We start from the raw sequence: 23,690 nt of genomic DNA on the forward strand, positions 1-23,690 counted from the left end.
AGATCCCCGTGATGTTTTGGTAGATTGTGGTCAACCCCACCCCCTCGTCCCACCCTCCATTGTTGTTTGAACTCAGGAAGGGAAGACAGAGCTCCCTCTGTGTGGCTGTTTTCATCCATAGTGATGTCTTTGTGAGTGACTTAACCCCAACTTCCCTTGCCTTCCTCCCCCCCTAGAACAGAACTCCCCCCCAAAGAAGCCTGCACCTTAACCCCCCCCAAAACGGGACTCTCCTCTTCCCAAAAAAACTCAACAAGTTTGAGCTGAACCCCTAAAAAAAGTGGCCTTCTTGCTCCCACAAAAGCTCAACAACTCTGAGCTGAACCCCTAAAAAAACAGGGGTAGGTCACTGCCAGATTTTAATTCTGAAAGTAGATCGCAGTCTCTTGGGAGTAGGTCACTGCTGCTCTATAGCACATGCAGAAACCGCCTTCTTGACCATTGGACCCACTATTGGTCTTATCTGCTTAATCCACATCCTTCACTAGAGGCCCCTTCATCCCTCGGCTCTCTCGGAGATTTGTATCTGAAAACCATTAAGAACAGGATGGAACAATTTTTAAAATGACTGGCTGCTGGCTATTCATGCTTTATTAAATGGTTTAACATAGCGGTGATGAACCTGTGACCCTGCAGATGTTGCTGGACTGCGGCTCCCATCATTTCTTCCCATGGCCATGCTTATGTTGGAGTTGGAGTCCAACAAATATCTGGAGGGCCACAGACTTCCCCCTTCCCAGTTTAATGGATTCAGATAGTAGTTGGCCAAAAGACATTTGGGTTGCTAATTAGCTCCATGAATGGCAGCCTGGTGCAGTGGGAAATGGTAGCAGAGTTGGCCTTGTCTTTCTGTGGTAATAAGAAAATCTCAGTTATGTTTATTTGCTAATATAGGAAAATTAGAAGCCAGTTAATTTATTTGTAAGGTGTCTGTTGTGCAGGGGTGAAAACAAGTTTATGTGAGATAACTTATTTATAGCAAGCTGGAGAACAACACAGTCATCCCCACCCTGCCAAAGTCACAAAACAACAAGTGTGCCAGCCTTTCTGTTCTTCTCTGAAAAAATTGTAGAGCCAACGAGAGCTAAATATGTAAACACATCTGAACTAAATATTGGTTGCTACACTTTCATCACTATAAGTTGTGAAATTTCCTTTCTAAAGCAGCAAGTCTGCATGTGCTTACAAGACCAGTCCTTCAAGGGCCCATGCATCTCCTTACATCATACAGAAAGCCGATAAAAATAAGCCTTTACTATCATTTTTGTTTCATGTATTCATTTTTACCAGCAACTTTGAATAATTTTGCAGCTTCTTCTGGTGCAAATGTTTTTGTTTAAGCTAACACTCTTTTATTGTGTTCAGAAATGTACTTGTGAAACTGAAAGTATCTTGTGTTGCTACGGCAGATCAGATGCGCTGACATTGTTGCCACTTACCACTCTGTACGAACCTGACTTCTGCAGCAAGTATTCCAAAATAATAAATATTTGGGGAATGGGGTTGAGGACTGGAATTTGGCTTTTGAGGATACTGAGGGTGTTGGCTGAAAGGTTATGTGATGGAGATGAGCAATAAGAAAAAAGGTGACCTAATGACTATTTTGAACTGTCAAAGGGGAAAACAGTCCAAACAATAGTTTCTAGTGCAGCTTTTAAAATTGGGGCGGGCGGGCTGTGGCCTTCCACATATTGTGGCCCCCAACTCCCATCAGCTCCAGTTAGCATGGCCAGTGGTCAAGGATGATGAGAGTTGGAATACACAGCAGCATCCAGTGGACCCTTCCTTGTCCCCTACTTAGCTTAGCTTTCACCCACTAAAAGCCACATAAGCAGGACATTTATGGTCCAGTGCTGAGGAAGATCAAAGAAGTTGGGGGAAAAATCTGTCCCCTGCAGATGAGCAGGAGCCACCCAGTTCTACAGAAGAAAAGCAGAGAGGCAATCACTGAGGCCATGACTTATATGGGATCAACACCTAGAGTGGGATAGACCTAAGGACATCAGCGGAAGTCCTGCGCAAGGACTTCCACTTGCACAATGGGGCTTTCCCCTCCTCTTTCCCTTCCCCCTCCAATTGGCTTGAGGGTGTCTGAAGAACTCAAAGAATATTGCAGGGTGAGAGGGGACCATTCTGTTTAGCAAGCTGATACACTAGCACAGGTGAAACATTGAATTGAGAACTTGGCGTCTCAGATTTCAATGGCACCCTGTGCAATGCCAAGATTTTGTGCCCCACCACTTTTTGCCTTTCATTCTACATCATAGTTGCAGCACACACCCCAGGCTCCGCACCCAGTGCAACCGAACTGGTCACGCTCCCTTAAATCTGCCTCCGATTCCACTCCTAGTTCCTATCTCATACACCAGGGTCACATATTATTGACATGACATGTAGCCAAGTTAAATATAAAGGTAAAGGTAAAGGACCCCTGACAGTTAAGTCCCGTTGCGAATGACTCTGGGGTTGCGGCGCTCATCTCGCTCTATAGGCCAAGGGAGTCAACGTTTGTCCACAGGCAGTTTTTCCAGGTCATGTGGCCAGCATGACTAAGCCGCTTCTGGCACAACCAGAGCAGCGCACGAAAATGCCATTTACCTTCCCACTGGAGCGGTACCTATTTATCTACTTGCACTTTGATGTGCTTTCAAACTTTGTTGTTGTTTAGTCGTTTAGTCGTGTCCGACTCTCCGTGACCCCATGGACCAGAGCACGCCAGGCACTCCTGTCTTCCACTGCCTCCTGCAGCTTGGTCAAACTCATGTTGGTAGCTTTGAGAACACTGCCCAACCATTTCGTCCTCTGTCGTCCCCTTCTCCTTGTGCCCTCAATCTTTCCCAACATCAGGGTCTTTTCCAGGGAGTCTTCTCTTCTCATGAGGTGGCCAAAGTACTGGAGCCTCAGCTTTGGGATCTGTCCTTCCAGTGAGCACTCAGGGCTGATTTCCTTCAGAATGGATAGGTTTGATCTTCTTGCAGTTCATGGGACTCTCAAGAGTCTCCTCCAACACAATAATTCAAAAGCATCAATTCTTCGGCGATCAGCCTTCTTTATGGTCCAGCTCTCACTTCCATACATCACTACTGGGAAAACCATAGCTTTAACTATATGGATCTTTGTCGGCAAGGTGATGTCTGCACTTTGCTAAATTATACAACCTTCTGAGAGTGCATCTTGAAGTTCAGGTGGCAGGAATGAGAGAGGCAGAAACATGCATGCAAAGAATTTAGGAAAGTAAGTGGGTGCATTATGCAGAGTGAGTTCCTTGCTCCATCTAGCTCAGTATTGTTTACACTGATTGGCAACAGCTTTCTGATGTTTGCCTTTCCCATTGCTACCTGGAGATTGAATCTGGGATCATATGCATGCAAATAAGGTACTTTACCCATAAGCTCCAGCCCTTCCCCAAGAGATGGGGGAAGTCAGAAAGAGAAAAGAGTTACAAAACAGCTGTAAAGCCAGCACCAAGAACCTTGGTTCACTGATAGAACGAAACAGCTGATAGCAGCTGGTGAGACATGACACTAGATTTTAAGGTTCAACTGCTTTTATTACTGCTGTAAAAGTATTTTGAGCACCACAGCAAATTACAAAATGCATAAATCATCAGATTATTCTAGTTTGAGGAAAACAAGCTTTTTTTAAGCTTCCATTTTGCAAAAAACCTGCACCAAATAACATATGAGTAGGCAAATCAATGTTTCTCCCAATTTTTGTGGAAGGCATAAAAAAAGAAATAGCAGGATTTTTTTTTAAAAAAAACCCCTCAATTAGTTGTTAATATGGCCCTTGCATATGTTTATCCTGATTTTCAGCTATCCACTGGCTCAGAGCAATCCACTGGCTCAGAGCAATGATGAGTACAAAACAACATACGACTTCTCTGCTGAAGGTGGGTTCAAGCAATATGGGAGGTACCTGGTTGTTTTTTCCCCTCCCTCCCTCTAGCAGCCTTGGCAGTGGCAGAAGGTAACTTCAACTGGTTTCATCACAACCCATGATTGATTTGCACTCATTTAGGGTCATAGCAGGATCAAAATGCATAGTACCTCTCGTATCACAGTGGCTTATCTCTCCCCCAAGGAAAGGAAACAGTTTTTCTGTCTCTGATGTTGCAATGCTTTAAGTTGCTCAACCCAGGGTGCTTTTATGAATATGCATTTCTGAGAAACAATGTGTCTCGCTCTGACAACCATCCTGGTTCTGATTAACAGACAGGCAAAGGACAGGAACTTGACGAATGGAGGCATCATGAAAGAGCCAGGGGCAGGTCAACACTTCTAGGGTTGTTCCACTCACTTTCCAGAAGTCTCAGATAAACATACATTCCATTTCCACACACTCATCAAAAGTTCTCCCTCATTCCCTTACATACTGCTCCACGCTTCTCCAGAAGTGTTGAGAAATCCCAGGAGCAGTGCAAAAGGGTTAACGTTCCCCTCGACAGAGAGAGAATTGGGACTAGCTACCATTTGGTTCTTCCTCTCCTGGAATTGCTTCCATCATCAGCCATCCCACCTCGCTGCACCAGAAGGTCAGCTGAAGTAGCACAGCCCCCACCATTGCTTTGACTGAGAACCAGTTGACACTGGCCACAGGAAGCTGCCTCACATGATGCCAGAACATGACCAGCTCACTCTAGTCAACACTGACCAGCTTCAACTATCCAGTGTTTCAGGCAGGATACTTTTCCAGCCCTACCTAGGGACACCTGGGATTGAACCTGGACCATTTTCCATTCAAGGCACATGCCCTGTCACTGAGCTTCAGCCCTTCCCAAAGATTTCCTCCTCTCCTAGAACCGTCTCCTCCATGACATTCTACCTGGTCTTATGTAAATGGAAAGTTTTGGTACTGAATCTGCTTGTTTTCTTCCCTCTCCGTACTGTCTTTCTTTTAGATTGCAAGCCTGAGAGCAGGGATCTTCCTCTTTACTCTCTGAATAGGGTGGAATTCAAATGGGTGAGAATATTTTTTGTTGTTGCTCACAAACAGGAAAGCAAAATGTGGCCCAATATTCCTCTTTAAAGAGTAGTTCCCTTTTCTCAGATTTCCCTTTTGCTTGCAAAAACATCTTTTGCGCTAAAACGTCCTGGGAGATGTCGCTGAGGATGCTGTGCATGAAGGGAAAGCTGGAATTCTGCAGTGGTCAGAAAGTAAATAGCAAAAAGGGCAGAGAATCATTCTAGTGTGCACACATTCCAACCATTTCTTCACCCACCATTCTCTTGTTTCATGGCATAAAATAAGAGAAGGCAAAGGAATGCAGCAACTTTAGAAAAGGCCAGGGGATCGAAACAATGTCCATTGAATGATTAGTGCGCTCCCAGACCCCCACAATTTTCGGGTGGGAGTCAATTGCCTACAGGCAAATACAGGTTGTGAGTGGCAGGTCCAACAAACTCTCTTTCCTCAAAGACTGGACATTTTGCAATAAGAAAAGTGATAGAGAAATACACTGGAAATGGTGGGCTAATGCTTGCTTTGATGCAGCATTGTCTAACCTCCCTGCAAGCAAATCAGAGTGAATGCTCAATAAACAGGTCATCTGGAAGTGCCCTTAGAGTCCCTACCTGCATTTGGTCCCGTTCATCCAGACCACCCTTACTTCTCGCACTCTGTCACTGTTGGAATCTGATTCTAAGTTGTGGGGTGGAGTGCAGCAGGAAAGTGTCCTTTTGCATCTGAAGTTCTAAATACGAAGTACATTGGCAGCACTTTATAAATAAACAGCAAACGTTGCAAAGGATTCTGTGCTATGCTTTTTTTTGGAAGCTAGACAAATTCCATCTTCATTTTTGGAAACAAAACAGGAGCTTTGTTTTTAATTGAAATTATTAATATTATTATTTTTAAAATTAAATTTATATACTGTCCTTCAGCCAAGGATCACAGGGCAGTTTACAGTAATAAAAGCTACCAGATTTATGTCTAGTTTTGCTATTTGCAGTTTTGACTTCCAAAGAAATGATTACTATTCTCCAGGATACTTCTGCCTGTTCACAGAAGATGCTGCAGACACACTATACATTCAAAGCACATCTCCACCCACCAAGAATAATATGTGTTGAGCACACTGTTTTCTGGTAGTGAGATGTGGGCGACTTACACCAGCCAGGAGCATTGCTCAATGCCTTCCACATGCACCGTGTCAGGAAGATTTTGCGTGTCACATGGCATGAGTCTCAAACAAAAATGTGCTCTCCCAAGCCCACATTCCCAGTGTGTTCACATTCTTGTCTTAGTGGTGTCTACTGTGACTTGGTCCGGTCATGTCCATAGAATGGAAGATGGCCCAAGGATGTGCTCTAGGGGAAGCAGGTTTCAGCTACCAGGCCCATTGACAGACCAACTCTCTGTGACGAAGATGTCTGCAAATCTGACAGGAAGGCTGGCAACATCAACCCGGCCGTGTGGGAATCCCACAGCACCTGGAAACAGGTTGTGCAGTTACAGCAGTGACCAAAGGAAGAATGCTAGAAGGAACTCCTGACAGCTAGGAGGAACACAGAAAGAAGAAACACTATGGTACACCAGCATCAGCACAACCAGACACCTTTATCTGCCCCAGCTGCAACAAAAATGCCTCTTCCACATTGGTCTCTACAGCTACAACAGGCGTTGTAAGTCCAAAGGCTTGGCTTCACTCTGGAAGGCTCACTCTTCCATTGGTTCCCAAGACAAATGGATGCCAACCAACCAACCAACCAACCAACCAGTAGTTTGTTAAGAGTTGCTGGGAATTGTAATCTTATGAAGGGTAAACTACAATGCTCAGAATTCTTTCAGGGGTGCAGAATATGCTTCTAATGTGTTATAAAAGTATAGGGTGTGTGCAGAACCCCTGAATATTCTGGTATTTTCTGGGACCTGAAGGGAATAAAAGTCAGTAGCACTAATGGAGTCCAGCCTTTTAAGTCTAGTCACAGTCTTTGGGTGTTTATTCGCTGATGTAGCCTAATGTATTTATTTACACCTCTCTAATTTGTCAGTGCCTCTTTCCTTTAGAAATCTGGCACCAAGCGCAAAGGCTGCTGAAGCATTGTGGAGGGGGGAAATGGAAAAGGAAAATGTTTAACAATAAATTTCAAAGGTTGTTTTTGTGGTCAGCCATATTATGATGCAATGGTTAATGCATCCAGATGACTCCTAACTAAATGGTGTATTTGGCAGAGGCCAACATGTAACAACAACATACTTAAGGTTTCTGGCATAGCAGGATACACTGAACACTTCTCTTGATAATACTCAGTTGCAGATGCCTCAAGACTTTTTCAGCAAATAGTGGTGGAATATGTTAGGGCTGGACTTGGATCTACAGCAGAGGTAGGCAACCTAAGGCCCATGGGCCAGATGCAGCCCAATCGCCTTCTCAATCCGGCCCATGGACGGTCCGGGAATCAGTGTGTTTTTACATGAGTAGAATGTGTCCTTTTATTTAAAATACATCTCTGGGTTATTTGTGGGGCATAGGAATTCATTAATTTTTTTTTCAAAATATAGTCCGGCCCACCACATGGTATGAGGGCCGGTGGACCGGCCCACGGCTGAAAAAGGTTGCTGACCCCTGATCTACAGGTAAATCTCTGGCTAATTTACAGTAGGTCCACAGGGATTCCTGATTTCCAATTGCTTATCTATTGGCAACAGAAAATGACCCCGGCTTTCCAAATTAGACTGCTGAAATTGGGGTAAGCAGGAATGGATAGACTACAAGCTTGGCTCAGTTCTGATACTCAAATCCACAGCCTTAGCAGCTGCTCAGAAGCACCCTTTCCTGTCATTCTAAGTGTATGCCCTTTGCAGCTGGCCCTAGTTTGTGGAGAATCTCTGGAGATGCTAGTCTGCCCTCTTTTGACGGGACTCTCCTGGTTGCATTTCTCAGCATTTCAGGAGCCCAACCCCAAACCCCCATGTCCAACCTTTCCCCCTGTGTTTGGTGTATGTACACATGGATGGTAGCATCACTTTTGGTTTTGAGCCTGAGCCTGAATATGTGCTTCAGAATAGTAAAAGAAGAAGAAGAGAACAAGGAGCCTATTCTCAAATCAGATAATAGTATCATCATCACCATCATCGGCAGATTGCTGTACCTATGCACTGGAATGAAAAATGGTGTGTATGTGTGCTCATGACAATTAGAGGCATTAGTGTCTACTATTTGCACTTTAATAATGGATTTACATAATAGCAATTGTATGTTCCAAGACATGGTATTTTGGTTCATTGGATCATTGCTGGCATTTTGTTATATCCATTCAAGAACAAGCCCTTCTCTGAGCGCTCCCTTCTGTGTCCAGACATTGCACATAGGGTTGCCACCTTTGTTCTGGCAAAATACAGGACTGGACAGGGTGAGGTGGTTGAGGGTGATTCCCCCTCCCCAAATCTGGTGCTGAAGTGACTTCAAAGCAATCCATTACAATCTATTGCAGCCTAACAGAATGGCCTCTCTGGAATTTCTCTCTTCTCTCTCTCTCTCTCTCTCTCTCTCTCTCTCTCTCTCTCACACACACACACACACACACATCTGTAAATCTGTCTGTGCTTGGCTTCCCAGAGCTTAAAAACTTGACCTTTCACACACCCTTTCAAACACATGCATTTGGAGAGAATCCCTAACTTGGCAGAGAGAGAGAGAAGACCTGAAATGCAGGACAAAACTGTAGCAATACAGAACATTGCATTTTACATTGAAATACAGGACAATCCTGTGTTATACAGGGCAGGTGACAACCCTAATTCCATGCGATGTTTCTAGGGAAGTTAGCATATAAACTTTTTCCCCCCCAGAGAAAACGAGAAAAAAAACGGACACATGGCAGGGACAATTAATGGGCCAATTTCAGGATGAGGTGTAAATTGCACCAGCTGTTTACTCTAGGTTCTGGGGCTTACCATGTGAAAAACAGCTGGTGTGAACATTCTCTTTGTAATGCTTTTTTGGACAATCCTGGAAAGTACTTTCTAGTGGCTGTTCATAAGCTGAGCTATCAGTAGCTAAAAGCATTTTGTTCTCTCATATTCCCAGTTGCCATTCTGCTAATCCAAACAGATGTTGTCACTAACTACAGCTATTGGCAATTATTTTATGGCACTCTATGAATTGGTCTTTAGCTACCAAGCTTTGAGTAGTTTAGACAATTTAATGCTTCATATATAAACACAGTGCATATTCCCTCCACCACCAGCACCTCACCTTACCTCTTTTATTTGCATAGCCTGTCAAAAAGATTGGGATAATTGGAAGACTGGATACACAGCAGCAACATTGACACATACACACAGCACTTCATTTACTCCATCAGAGCACTCAAATCCTTTTACGATCAATGCCATTGTAGAATCTAATCTCTACCCCCCCAACCCCCCCCACCTTGATTAGGCAGATGACACTGGGTCTTCCATGCCCATGTAATTGTACATGAATGAATTACTCAGGAAGGATAAACAAGGTAGAAGACAAAAGTGAGAGAAGTAGTCAGCCCCAAAGTATAATAGATGACAAGTTGTGTAGATGGATAGAAGGAAGCTAAGAGACCTATTTTCCTGGCACTTTCTTCCCAGACACTTTCTCACATGATATGGCCCTATGGCATTAAAAACACAGGTTTTAATACTGAAAGTTCATCAGAATGAGGTACCTCGGGTTACAGACGCTTCAGGTTATGTGTTTTCAGGTTGCGCACCGTGCCGAACCCGGAAGTACCGGAATGGATTACTTCTGGGTTTTGGCACTTTGTGCATGCGCAGAAACACTGAATCATGACCCGCACATGTGCAGACGTGGCGCTGCAGGTTGCAAACACTGCGGGTTGTGAACGTGCCTCCCGCACGGATCATGTTCAGAACCCAAGGTTCCACTGTACTCAACTAAGTTTTACCCAGTGCAGAACAATTGAGATTAATGAATGTGACTAAGTTACCACAGAATCATAGATTCATAGCGTTAGAAGGGACTCCAGTGGTTCATCAAGTCCAACCCCTGGCAGTGCAGGCATAACAGCTAAAGCATCTCTCTCTGTCAGATGACCATCTGTTAAAAAAACTGAAGGGATGCAGGTGGCACCATGGTCTAAACCACTGAGCCTCTTGAGCTTACTCATCAGAAGGTCGGCAGTTCGAATGCGTGTGACGGGGTGAGCTCCTGTTGCTCTGTCCTAGCTTCTGCCAACCTAGCAGATCGAAAGCACGCCAGTGCAAGTAGATAAATAGGTACTGCTGCAGCAGGAAGGGAAATGATATTTCCATGCACTCTGGTTTCTGTCATGGTGTCCCGTTGCACCAGAAGCAGTTTAGTTATGCTGGCCACATGACCTGGAAAGCTGTCTGTGGACAAACACCTGAAAGCGAGATGAGCAGCACACCCCATAGTCGCCTTTGACTGGACTTAACCGTCCAGTGGTCCTATACCAGATGCTTGTGGAAACCCCACAAACAATACTCAACAAAAGACCTCTCACCCTGCTTGCAGTTTCCAGCAGCTGGTGTTCTGAAGCATACTGCCTCCAACCATGGAAGCAGAGCAGAGCCATCATGGTTAGTAGCAACTTGATAGTGTTAGCCTCCATGGAATTGTCTAATTCTCTTAAAATGCCCTACAAGTTGGTGGCTCTTCTTTTCAGGCAGGGATGGAGAGCCTTCCAGATGTGGCAGATTTCATCTCCTAACATCCCTGCTGACCACTGGCCATGCTGGCTGAGGCTGATGGGTACTGGGAATCCAACAACATCTGGAGGGCCAAAGGTTCCCCGCCCCTGTGGAATTTCTCCATTGCTTCATCTCAGGGAGAAACGAGCTAAGAGGAAGGCACGTTTGGCAAACCCTCACTGTGATCAACTCCCCATGTCCCCACTGTGGAAGGACGTGTGGATCCAGAATTGGCCTCCACTGTCGCTTATGGACTCACTGTTAACACCGTGTTCATGGAAGACAATTTTTCTTGGCTATGAGTGATTGCCGAAGAAGAAGAAGAAGAAGAAGCAGCAGCAGCAGCAGCATCAAATGTGGCCTTCTGAAGGAGGGCTGAAAGAAGCTGGGCAGATTTTCAAAAACAGACCATCCTTTATTGTATTTCCATAAAAAAGTACTGCCAACTAAAATGTTAATATATCTTTTGTGTGTATGTGAGTGTCCTGATGGCAGAAGAGAGGAGGAGGTGCTTCCTAGAACCTTTGCAGAATAAAAGAGAGAGACAAAAGCTTGTTTGCTTAGCAATGTGTATTGGGTTGACCCAAGATATGTTACTGCCTGAGGCCAAACAGCAAACAGTGCCCCCTCCAAGTCAACCCTCCCATCACCCCAGGCCATTGACCATGGCTCTTTGGGGTTGATGGGAGTTGTAATTCAGCAACATCTTGAGAGCCAAAGCATCCTCACATCTAATTTTAAGAGAATATTTCATTTCAGATGAGCAAAAAGAGCAAACACAATCCACACTGCTTTGCAGCTTGACTCCTTGCCCCACCAAACCCAAGGAATTGAGATGGGACCAGATATCGACCTTAGCTACTGCATATCCTATGGCTGTATACATGCTTAACCCACTCACACTTTCCCCCCTACATTTACCCATTAGTATTAACTGAGCAACCTGATCCTATCCTTGCTTACTCAGGACTTGTGTAACACCACTGACATCCTGATTTTGGTTTGTGGCACATTTATATTCTGAATTCTGTACATGATTAGGGATACCTTCTGTATTATCACTTATACTGGGACTCTAGTGCTGAAATCATATTTTGGGGTTAGGTCTTGTGCGATTTCCCTCTCCATTGTGAGTCGAGACAAACACATTTCTCGATTTTACAAAACAAGTGCATACTCTTGCATCCAAGAAGGTAAAATCAGAATTTGACCATGAGAATCTACCTCCCTTTAAATCAGACACTCATTTCAGGGATTTCATTTCATTTTTAAAATTTGGTTAAGCAGGAAATATTTATATTTACATGCTTTGGTTTGCCCAAGCCTATAAAATAGTTTGTTTCGCCACAGCATTTTTGTTGAATTGTTACAAATTAATTCTGCCCTCCAAGGGAGTTGAAATTAAACCCACTCCTCCAAACAGATAATTGGAGAAAAGAATCAAGATACTGTTCACCTTTTCACACACAACTGGGAAAACACTACCTTTTAGTGTGGCAGAACCTACACTGTGGAACTCCCTGCCTATTGACAGGGAGGCACCTTTCCTGTTTTCTTTTTCTCACTTGCTTAAAGCACTTTTGTTTAGGCAAGCCTATCCAGACATGTAGGACACTGAAATGTGTTTTAATACCTTTTTGCTTGCTTAAAATACCTGCTTTCTTTTATTGATAATTTTGTTTTAATGTGATTTTTTTTTAAAAAATTAAACAACTGGCTTTGATGAAGGAAGGAGGAAGAAACTGAAGCTATGTAGTTGTGCAATTCCTTCCCTTCCCAAATTGCTTCCAGTGACTGAAAAACTGCAGTCTGTCTTATACCTCTCCCTTCCCTTTGACACAACTATAATCAGGCATACTTTGTGTAAGACTGATGAGGGTTTTGAAGAAGAACAGGAACCAGGGTGAGGCAGAGTAGAAAGTTGGGAGAGCATCTGGTTAAGAAGGTGAAGAGGTAGGAGAGATGAGAAGAATAAGAAAGTTAGGATGAGAAAATGGACAATTAGCCCAGATTGGTTGAAGCCAATGCACACACTCCAAAACAGCAGTAATATTAATAATGCAGCCAAAGCATACATATGTACTGATTACATGTGCAGCTGGTGTGCAAATCCCTTTCTCCCACCCAGTTTTGTGTGCTTGTAAAATGAAACAAAAGAGCTAAGCAGGCAGAGAGAGATGGCAATAGCAGCAAAGAGCAGCCCTGATGGTCCCACCCCCCCTACTCTACCCTTGGTCATTTTACTAATCACCTTGCAATGTTCAACTGCATTTGAACATTAGCATTTCAGAACTAAGCAGTTTGCTTTATGTCTGCCTCTGAAAGGAGATGATGTGGTCCCTGGCTCCCCCCACCCCTGCCCTGCCCTGCCCTGAAGCTCTGATAAATTTGTTTGAACAAAGAGCTCTGCAGTCTCCACCCAGCCTATTGGGTAAGAGAGACACCCTCAAGCAAGAGCTACTTAGATTATGTTTTACTCAACAAAAGGTATAACCTATATTAAAAAGCACCATTCAAGAAGCAGAAGCAATGTCCTTTTGTCTTATTCTTGATCAAGGGGACACCAAGGCCAGGCCTGAACCCAAACTGGGATGGGTGTAAATAATCCATACCATCTAAGAATGCCAGCAGTTGCCCTGCAATGACCCTCTTCATCACTTCCCCAGAAAGGGGATATTTGCTGGCAGTCAGTCCAAACCAACTGATCCTGGTCCCATTTCTGAAGAGTGGCTGCACCATTGCCTCTTTCAAGTCAACATGGACCTGGGCTTATTCCAGGCAAGGGGGCATGGGGTTATGGGAGGGGTCAGTAACCTAAGGCCCATGGGCCAGAAGCGGCCCACATAGGTTGTTTGACTGGCCCCTGAGCTGCCCCCAAACTGAGCTGCCCGCTCTCGCACTACGCTAAACCAGCGCACTGCGGGGTCTCATTTCCACGGCACTAGAAATTGCATCTGTGCATGTGCAGACGTTGAAAATCGTGCATGCGCGATCTGGCCCACAGAGGGATCTCCGCGGGACAGATCCGGCCCAGGCAAGATAAACCTTGCTGACCCCTGGGTTATAACTTTCATTTGTATCCAAATCTCAGGACATAAGAAGAGCCTGCTGGAAGAGGCCAATGACTAGTTCAACATCCTGTTCCCACAGTTGCCAACCTGAGTGTCACAGCACTTACACCTCCTATGGTTTCCAGCAGCTGGAATTTAGCAGTGGAGGTACAGCATAGCTGTCAAGGTTAGGAGCCACTGATAGCCCTTTCCTCCATGAACTTGCCTAAAGGTAAAGGTAAAGGGACTCCTGACCATTAGATCCAGTCGTGGCCAACTCTGGGGTTGCAGCGCTCATCTCGCTTTATTGGCCGAGGGAGCCGGCGTACAGCTTCCGGGTCATGTGGCCAGCATGACTAAGCCGCTTCTGGCGAACCAGAGCAGCACACAGAAACACCGTTTACCTTCCCGCCGGAGCGGTACCTATTTATCTACTTGCCCTTTGACGTGTTTCAAACTGCTAGATTGGCAGGAGCAGGGACCAAGCAACGAGAGCTCACCCCATTGCGGGGATTCAAACCGCCGACCTTCTGATCGGCAAGCCCTAGGCTCTGTGGTTTAACCCACAGCGCCACCATGAACTTGCCTAGTCCTCTTTAAAAGATACTTAATCTGGTCTCTGTCCCTATCTCTTGTGGGAGCAAATACCTTAGATCAACTATGCATTGTGTGAAGATGTACGTTCTACTGTCTGTTCTGAATCTTCCTCCATTTAGTGTCATTGGATGTCCATGAGTTCTAGCATTATGAGAAAAACATTGCACTTTGTCCACACCACACATAATTTCCCAGCCTCTCTTGTCTCCTCTTATTTGTCTTTTCTCTGAAAAGCTCCAAATGCCTTTTCTCACAGGAGTTTTTCCCCACCTCCTTTAACATTTTGGTTGCCCTTTCCCAACTCTACACTATCCTTTTTGAGGCAAGGCAAGATAAGCCCTATATGTTTATCTATACGCAATTGCAAGCATTTCGTTTGTCACCTGCATTGTTCAAGGGCCCAGAGTTATAAGAAGTTTAACTTCTTCCAGTAGATTAGATGATGCAAGTATCTTGTCTTCCCAGTCTACCAGGTGTGGGCCCACTTGAATGTTATCTCCATCACAGAGGAGTGCTCCAATTAAACTCAAGGTATTCCTTTGCCTCAAGGTAAATGTATATGCTCAGTCATCAAGCCTTGGTATAGTATGGAGCATAAACTGCTCCATTGTCGCCACATGATCTCTTTTTCTTGGAAATGAAGAAATTTATTAGGAAGTCTGATAAGGAAGCATGAGTCCTATCTTTTGAATACTCATCCAAGCCCAGTTCTGGCCAGCTCTGATTTAGTCATATTGTGAGGGCAAGCACTATCTCTTTGTTTTCTCATCCCTATTGTGAATCATGCTGTCTGCTTCTCAGCTGAGACCAAAAAGTGTTTTAGAGTGAAGTCTTGACCCCTGAAGGCTGCAGGAATGAAAATGGAACAAATGGCATCTGGGCCAATATTATTGGAGACAGTAGTGGTTAGAAGGTTAGAGGAGTCCTGGTTTCAAAACTCCAGTAAATCATCAAAATGACATTTGGCCTAATTACTCAACCTAATCTGAGCCTTGTAGCTCAGTGGAAGATAATCTGTTTTGCATGCAGAAGGTTCCTGACATCTCCAGGTAGGATTGGGAATCTTCTTTGTGAAATTTGGATGGTTGCTGTGTGGACATTACTGAGCTGGATGGAGCAATGGTCTGGCTCAATAAAAGGCAACTTTCTATGTTCCCAGGTAACCTATCCCACAGTGTTCTTGTGAGGATAAAAGGTATGGTCTGAGTGGGTGCTGGGGAAGATATCCTTTGGAGAAAGATAGGTTGTAAACATCATAAATGAATTAAATCCAGCTCCTCACTGCCCTTCACTCACCACCAGTATAAGAAGATGACACACTCAGTTATCATGAGTAGATCACATACAGATTATTAGAAGAAACTTATTATTATGCTGTAGTTGGCAACTAAATACAGAGACTTTGCTCCAGAATTGCTGAGAGTCATCTCCTCCCTATCACCTAAACACCTAAATCATGACATGGGCACAGTGTGGATGGGAAATGCACATAGACCCAAATTCCATGATGGATTGGGTTTTTAGTAAGAAATAAAGGTTGTATGGACATCAAATAAAATCTGGATTCAAGCCACTTCTGTCCTTTTCTGATAAGGCCTCTTTATCCCCTTGCAGACTGAAGAAAAGTTCCCTAAAATGGTAGGAAAGAGAATTAAAATTCCAAGCACTGTTTTTTGCTATGTCAGCTAGTGGTGTATAAACAGGTAGATGATCATTTATTCATAGAGGTGAGCAAATCATCTAAATATTTCAGGCAAAAATTAACATTTTAAAAATGCATGAAAAGATGATTACAGTGTCTAATCCTACTTTCTGCATTGACTTACAGGTATAAAAAGGCTGCTCTCTTATTTCTCTCTCTCACACACTGAGCTGCATAGCTCTACAAAGCCACTTGATTCAAACAAATGGAAATACTAAATACTGATTCCAATGTTGTAAAACACATTTTCACTTGTGTTTTTCCAAAGTGGGAAAACTATGATATCAAGAACAGGCCATATATATATATATATATATATATATATGCTTTCGTAGATTTTCACGGGTACAGGAATGCAGGTTTTGGTATCCTCGGGTGTCTTCCCGTGTAAAAGTTGGGGTGTCTAGGCGACGTTTCGACGAGGTCTCACTCGTCATCTTCAGGCTGGTGCTTTCGGCTTCTTGTTACTGGAACAGAGCAGGATCTCAGTGTTTGAGTTCCTATAAATACTGTTGAGGAGGTGTGGTGTATAGCCTCCAATGTTCTGGGCAGAGAGGAGGTTCCCAGGCTAGTGTGCCTTTTCTTCTTTTGTTCCTTAATTACTTGAGGGATATCTTGAGTGATTTCTTGAGTGATTTCCTGAATCCCACTTAGGTGGGTCATTAGGTGTGGATTAGTTGCTAAAGCCTTCGTGTCTTGAACTCTTGAACTTTGTGAAGAGTTTTTCTGAGAAGATGGCTGTACTGCACTTGGCTGTGCTCTGGCTTGGCTTCGTGTATAGGGGCGAGCTGTGGTTTTGTGGCCTGTGCCAGCCAGATCTGTGTAGGGATTGCAGGGGGGTGCAGCATCCGGAGGTGCCACCCTGGTTTGGCTACTGGATGGTGTCTGTAATTTATCTGTGGAGAGGGTCTGGGTTTGGGTCTGGTGTGGTTGATTGGTGATGGCGTTCTGTGTGCCTCTGGATCTGGTGTCAGATTTTGTGGGGAGGGCTAATTTCCAGATGTCTGGCAAGCGGGATGTGTCGTCACGCTTGTTCATGTTGTGAGGGTGTTTCTCTATCTCGATGGCTTCCATGATTATTCTCTTGTGGTGATGTTCCATGTTAAAGAGCAATTTGGAATCTGCAAAATTAATTTCGTGTCCTGTTTCTTTCATGTGTTGGAAAAGAGAGGAAGTTTTTTCTTCTTTTTTGACGGCATTCTTGTGTTCTGCGATCCGTGCATTTATTCGTCTGTTTGTTTGTCCAATGTACGTGGCTGGGCAGACTTTGCAGGGTATTTCATAGACCCCTTGGTTTTCCAACTGAATTTTATCCTTGGGGTTTCTGAGGATATTGGCTTATTATATTGGCTTATATACCATGCATGTTTGTATGTATGTAGCTCAGGGCTAGATCTACTATGCAACTAATGGGTCTTACGTTTCAGGAGGGGCCCCAGAAGTAACTTTAGTCCACAATGACTGGTTTTTTTTTTACAGGGTCTTGTAGACTTAATATGAAGGGACGTGGGTGGCACTGTGGTCTAAACTACAGAGCCTAGGGCTTGCCGATCAGAAAGTCAGCAGTTCGAATCCCCGTGAAGGGGTGAGCTCCTGTTGTTCGGTCCCAGCTCCTGCCCACCTAGAATTCAAAAGCAAGTAGATAAATAGGTACCGCTCCGACGGGAAGGTAAATGGCGTTTCCGTGCGCTGCTCTAGTTCACCAGAAGTGGCTTAGTCATGCTGGCCACATGGCCTGGAAGCTGTCTGTGGACAAATGCCGGCTCCCTTGGCCTGTAAAACGAGATGAGCACCACAACCCCAGAGTCATCTGCGACTGGACCTAACGGTCAGGGGGTACCTTTACCTTTACCTTTTAGACCAAATATGAATTGCACATCTCAGAATGGTTATTTATTTATTTGCTTGCTGTGTATATTTCAACAACCTCAAAGTCTGAGAGGCAGTAGCAAAGATTTTGTCCAGAGAACCTGGAAATTGCGCTGTTGTACAGAAATTGTACAGTTGCTGATTTGATAGGAGCACCTCTAGCTAGCAGTTAATGTGGGTGTAACACAGTTGCTGACTTCAGCAACCTCCTGTTTCCGTTACTTCAGATATGCAGGGCCAGCCCCAGACTTTTTGCAGCCTGAAGCGAATGACAAGGTGGTGCACCCTTCTGCTTCCCACATACCAAAGTCAACTGGAGTGGCAGTTGAATCTTACTTCAGCACTGGTGACACGATAGCATGCTCCACCACACCTGAGGCAGCCAGTCAGATTTGAGGGCCCATGTGACAGTGCCTAGGGAGCTCAGGATCAACAGCCAGGGAATACTGTCGTGTGTTAAGTGTGCTGGGAGCTTCAGCTTTGTGAGGATTTCCCAGGATTAGGAAGCCGTGTGCTTTACATGTTTGATGCTGATGCGGCTCATGCTTGGGTACCAGAGCCTTCAGCCATCACTCTTTCCTTACTCAGTGTCACATGGGGGACAGGATGACAAAATGGAATCTAGAGTGGCTACTGGTGAAACTAGCCCAGATGGAAGGTACACTCAAACCTCGGTTCTCAAACGGCTCCATTTTCAAACATTTTGGCTCCCGAATGCCAAAAACCCGGAAGTAAATGCTCCGGTTTACGAACGTTTTTTCAGAACCTGAATGTTGAACGTGGCTTCCGTTTTGAGTTTCCCTATTGAATTGAGGCTTCCTCTTTCAGTTTTCGGTTTTCGAATGTTTCAGAAGTCGAACGGTCTTCTGGAATGGATTCCGTTCAAAAACCGATGTTCCACTGTGCTTTCTTCTTTGCACGTAAGATGTAAGGACTCATATTGTATTTCCCCCCTAGTTTTTCTCAAATACCAAGGATAATACTGCAGCTGGCACATTATTATAGATTCTGAGGAGAAACATGACATCACCTGATAGCTTCAAATGTTTTTGTTGGTGCTTGTGCTTCCTTGACCTATCCATCATGAGATGGCTGAGGTCACAGCAGAAATAAGTCCTGGGGAGGTCTGAAACGGAGCTTTAGAACAAACTGTAAGTGTATTTTCCTTTTCTTTCTTGTAAGTGACATCTTAAGAACAGTCCCCTAATGTTTCTTTCAGACTGGCAATTCATAAGGAAAAAAACGGCTAAGAGAAAAATCGCATGAGAAAATCCATATTAGAGAAAATTAGTCACTCCAATTAGGCACAGCTGGCAGATTCTGCTCAGGAGGCTTAGTAAAGAGACTCAATTACCTATCTTTCTTTCAAAAAGATTGTTGTAGGTCAGAGCAGGGCTGAATAGTTTTCCACACCATTCCCTCCAGGCAGTGATTTCCAATCTTTAGGTACTTTTCATCACCTCTAGGCAAGTAAACTTTTTGCAAGGAAATTGAGGACTGATGCATTTGCAAATGACATTGTTGTGAGTTGACACAATAGACGTCTGAAACTTCTGTTAGGAGATCTGAAAGGACATTAGCTTTATAGTAGAGCATCAGCTTTGCATGCAGAGAGGTCCCAAGTGTGATCCCTGGCCTCTTCCCCCACCCCAATTCTACTAAGCTAGTAGAACATAGCAGGTAGTGGCCCAAAGTGTAACTGTGAACAGCTTTTTTATAATGAAAACCATTCTATAAGTGGGTTGTCTCTCTTACCTTGCACAACAAGGCTGTTGTACCCTTTTTGTACAATATCCATTTTGTAACACAGAAGTTCGGGATCCATTTGTACACTTTCACTTATATGTAACTAAAGATCACAGCAACTAAGTACTAACAGTGTGATCTCAGAATTATGTCAATAAGTAATTTGGTATCTTTTCATGGCAAGTTTCTCCTAAACCGTTGCAAGTCCTGGCTGAAATCCAGACAGCTTTCTATGAAATGTTGCCATTTCCCTGATTCTGTTCTGGAAAACAATCCCCGTAGGTTGGAGCAGCTTCAACTGCATTGGAAACCACTTTGCCATGTGCCAGTTATTGATTCTGTGATTAAGCAGAGTCTCGAGGGAGAGGTTCTGTTTATGTTTTTAGAATGGGGGGTGGAGCCAGGAAAAAGGGATATTTGAGGGGAGACAGAAAGGTCAGTTTCTCAGAGCCTGAGAGGTCCTTGCCATCGAACCATGAGGCAAGACAGTGCTTCTTTCATCGATAGCATATTGCTAAGTGTGAAACAAGCTGTTTAGGATTTTAAGAGCCAAATGCCAATGTGTTTAATGAGCCACTCAGAAATTGTGACATAGTTGGAGGCGGTGTGTGTGTGTGTGTATCAGCAGTTGCAGACAAAAGTATTAGATTTCAAAATTATTATTATTTTTTATATTATTATTATTATTATTATTATTAATTGCATTTATATCCCACCTCTCTCCCAAGGAGCTCCTGGTGACATACAAGGTTTGCAAAAAAAAAAAAAAGGGACAAAGAACAAAGGCATGGGTGTGTGTCTCCAATATAAAAGGAGGTATCAGATTTTAGAAGCCTAAACAGCTGTAGTCCATTTATGAAGTCAAATGTGTTATTGGAACAGGTAAGAAGTGAAGTAATTACTGGATGCAAAGGCTGTTTACACATTCTATTGTTCTTTTTTCTTAATTTGGATCAAAGCTGGTTTGGGGGAAATGGCACCAAAACTTCTTTCCCAAGGAACAACAGGATAGATGCAGGATATCGTTTGTGGCTTCTCAAACCTGTGGCAGGAACACACTGGATGCAGGTAAAATGGGGGTGTGTACACAGTCTAACGGGATGCAGGTAGCGCTGTGGGTTAAACCACAGAGCCTAGGACATGCCAATCAGAAGGTCGGTGGTTCTAATCCCCGCGACGGGGTGAGCTCCCGTTGCTTGGTCCCTGCTCCTGCCATCCTAGCAGTTTGAAAGCACATCAAAGATAGATAAATAGGTACTGCTCTGGCGGGAAGGTAAATGGCGTTTCCATGTGCTGCTCTGGTTCGCCAGAAGCAGCTTAGTCATGCTGGCCACATGACCCGGAAGCTGTACGCCGGCTCCCTCGGCTAATAAAGCGAGATGAGTGTCGCAACCCCAGAGTCGGTCACGACTGGACCTAATGGTCAGGGGTCCCTTTACCTTTACCTTTATACAGCCTTAGGCAGCAGAGGTCTGCAAGCACCCCAGTGTGTGGTAAAAGGCTGCAAGAAATTTTGGTTTCAGAGGATTATTTCATATTTAAAGAAGTGGCAAGAAAAAAAAGAAAAAGAACTGGAGGAATGCACCACTTTCAGAGCAAAACATGAACTTAAGAAGGAGAGTAGGAAGGTTCTAACCTTAAGAATCAAAACTATGTGCAACAAGGTATTGCGCATACCCAGGGACCTGAAAAATGGGGTGGTGCATGTATTTTTAAGTGTACAGTGGATGTAGAAATACTTTCAGGGAGAATAAATATGTGCAAACAAATCAGAGAGGGGAGCTGAGGGAAGTCTTTAGCGGGTGGGAGAGGGAGGGAAGGGGGGAATAAAAAAGGGGGGAAAGTGTTATTGGTTATTTTGATTGATAATTTGTTTTGTTAAAATTGTTTAATAAAAATATATATTTTTAAACAGAAAGGAATACTTTCAGAGAGATGCTGGTGTAGCATTGGAGCAGTCAAATATCCAGCTGGCCATGAAGATCACTGTTTGCCCTTCAGCACTTCATTATTGCTTGATTCATAACATTACCTGAGTAGCATGGGAGCACCAGCTACAGAGCTGCTCCTCACTCTGTTCCAAGAACATTCAGGATTAGGTGTTCATGTGGAAAGTGCAATGGACACAATTACTTCCCATGCCAGCAATTATACCCTTAACTCTACATTTGTGCTTATGGTTTGGAGAGTCCAGAGCAATTTATCCCAGTGCTTTTAAATATCAGCAACAGACTCATTGTAGAGTTGCTTTGTAAAGTCTTCTGGTTCCAAATTTACAATATTCTGAAGCGGAGTGTGTGTGGGATCTTCCAGTAGTTTGTAAAAATAATAATGCTCACTTGTATATGAAATGCAATGCAGTTCCGTAACTGTCTCTGGAGCGATAAATTTTTTAAAAGCTTTCTGGAAAATGCACCCCCTGCTATTAATCCCACGTTTAACAACAATAGTAGATCTCTGGGGCTGTTCAGAGAAGCCAACTTTGGAAGGTCTAAGAAATACAAACGAAAGGACTTCTTTACACAGCACATAGTTAAACTCTGGAATACAAGATGTAGTGATGGCCAACTTGGACAGTTCTAGATTGAGACTTTAGAGAAATTCTAGCCACAGTGACAATGTTCGACCTCCACTGCTGGAGGCAGCATGTCTCTCAATATGAGTTGCTGGGAATTGCAAGGGAGCATAGCAGTCTTTCTTCATGTTCCGCTTGCAGGCTTCTTATAGACGTCTGCTTAGTCACTGTAAGAACAGGATTCTGTACTAGACAGGCCTTTGGTCTGATACAGCAGAAACAGGGATACTGTCTTACAATTCGCCCCTCTGTAAACATGGTGTTTTGATGCCTTTCAGAAAATGGAAAACTTTCTTGTTTCATTGTTTCCTCCATAGGCAGGACTTCCCACAAGCAACTGGATGGACTTTGTAGAAAGCATGATCCTGGACTATAGGCCTCTCCTCTGATCCAACAGGGAGGGCTCTTCTTATGTTTTTAAAGGGCAGTAGAAAGCAGGGGATCCCAGACAGATCACACACCCACCCACACCCACACCCACACACCCCTACCTCTTTCTGTTCAAAAAATGTATAGCATAATAAGCATGTTGTAATACAGTCAGAAGCATGTTTTCAGTGGTAGTGATGTAGCTGATGTTTACAAGAGGAATCAGCTGGTTCCTTGTGGAACAGGATTTGGCAGAGCTCTTTGACCTCAGATCACTAAGAATTGCAAATCTGCACCGATTTAGGCAATGTTGAAATCAGCACTACTCTCATCCAGAGATATTTACTGTACAGAACTGTATGTTGTGTTCAACAACAAAAAGTGTGCCGTTTCTACAAATAGTCACAGCCACAGAAGAAGATCCTTCCAGGTACCATTTTGACAGATGAAGAGAGTGCTAAATGAAAGCACTGGTCCCTGAAATATAGGTGCTGATTGCTGCTAGCCCACGTGGGCTAACAGAATAAATATAGACAGCCCTTACAGCTTCTGCAACTGGAAGTGCATAGTGGTTTCTACTTTGCACTACTGTTGCTTCCTCAGAGTCCAAAAGTGACCTACTGGCCAGCTCATATTAAGAGCTTTTACAGTGAAATGCCACTATAGGGATGTATACAGGTGCTCGTACATCAGGTAGCCCACATCACAGATGTTGCAAGAGTTCAACTTCTATCAGCTCCAGCCAGCATAGCCAGTGGTTAGGGATGACTGGAGTTGTCATTTTAATGTTTTGCTATGTGCTTTTAAAAATTGCTATACACTAAGTACCGATCCCTATATGTTTATCTGTGCAAATGTCATAATCTTAGATCATAACCTGATATTCTTACTTACTGTATCAGATTATACTTATTTACATTTTCATCCTGGTGCTGAAACAGCCTGGATAAATGCAAACAAACCCAAACCCTCAAACAACCACTGGTGTGATTTTCATTAATTCAAAATGACTGTACCTGTCTTTCACTTCAGCTCATGTTGTGAGATCTCAGCTCTTCTGAAAACCAGCATTGGCACCTTCGTGGATAAAAATAAACACGACTTTTTTTTTTAAACCCAAAACTTCTTAAGC

This window comes from Podarcis tiliguerta (assembly GCF_965153285.1).
Source record: "Podarcis tiliguerta genome assembly, chromosome: 1".
NCBI lineage: Eukaryota > Metazoa > Chordata > Lepidosauria > Squamata > Lacertidae > Podarcis > Podarcis tiliguerta.